Source organism: Penaeus monodon, chromosome 31 (assembly GCF_015228065.2).
Source record: "Penaeus monodon isolate SGIC_2016 chromosome 31, NSTDA_Pmon_1, whole genome shotgun sequence".
Lineage (NCBI taxonomy): Eukaryota > Metazoa > Arthropoda > Malacostraca > Decapoda > Penaeidae > Penaeus > Penaeus monodon.
Window position 1 is genome coordinate 397884 of NC_051416.1, and position 326 is coordinate 398209.

Below are 326 nucleotides of genomic sequence, written 5' to 3' on the forward strand. Positions count from 1 at the left end.
TTGGCTCACTGACTGATCCAATGAAGCATTTAGTACTGATCAAGTGCTGACGTGAAGTAATTAACTCGATCCAACAAAGATCCTCATCAGCAAAGGAATTCCTCCTCGAGATCACTAACCTCTTGAATATCTCACTTACCTCCCGTCCTCCCTTCCTATTTCTGTCCCTTTTCCATTCATTATCCCTTTCAATTGCCTCTTCATTTCTCTTTCACTTGCCCTCTTCCCACTTTCTTCCCTCTCTCTCTTCCCTCCAATTCTTTTGACTATTCCAACTTCTTTTCTTTATCCCTCCTTCCCTGTTGTTTCTTTTCCATCTCATTTCC

The 326-nt window shown here is 42.0% G+C and overlaps 1 protein-coding gene across 1 annotated transcript in view; it reads left to right on the plus strand.

Annotated features, from left to right (window-relative positions):
* Positions 1-326, plus strand: part of LOC119592804 (transient receptor potential cation channel subfamily A member 1-like) — a 33214-nt gene that overhangs the window by 27770 nt on the left and 5118 nt on the right. The gene's annotated exons all lie outside the window — the stretch shown is intronic.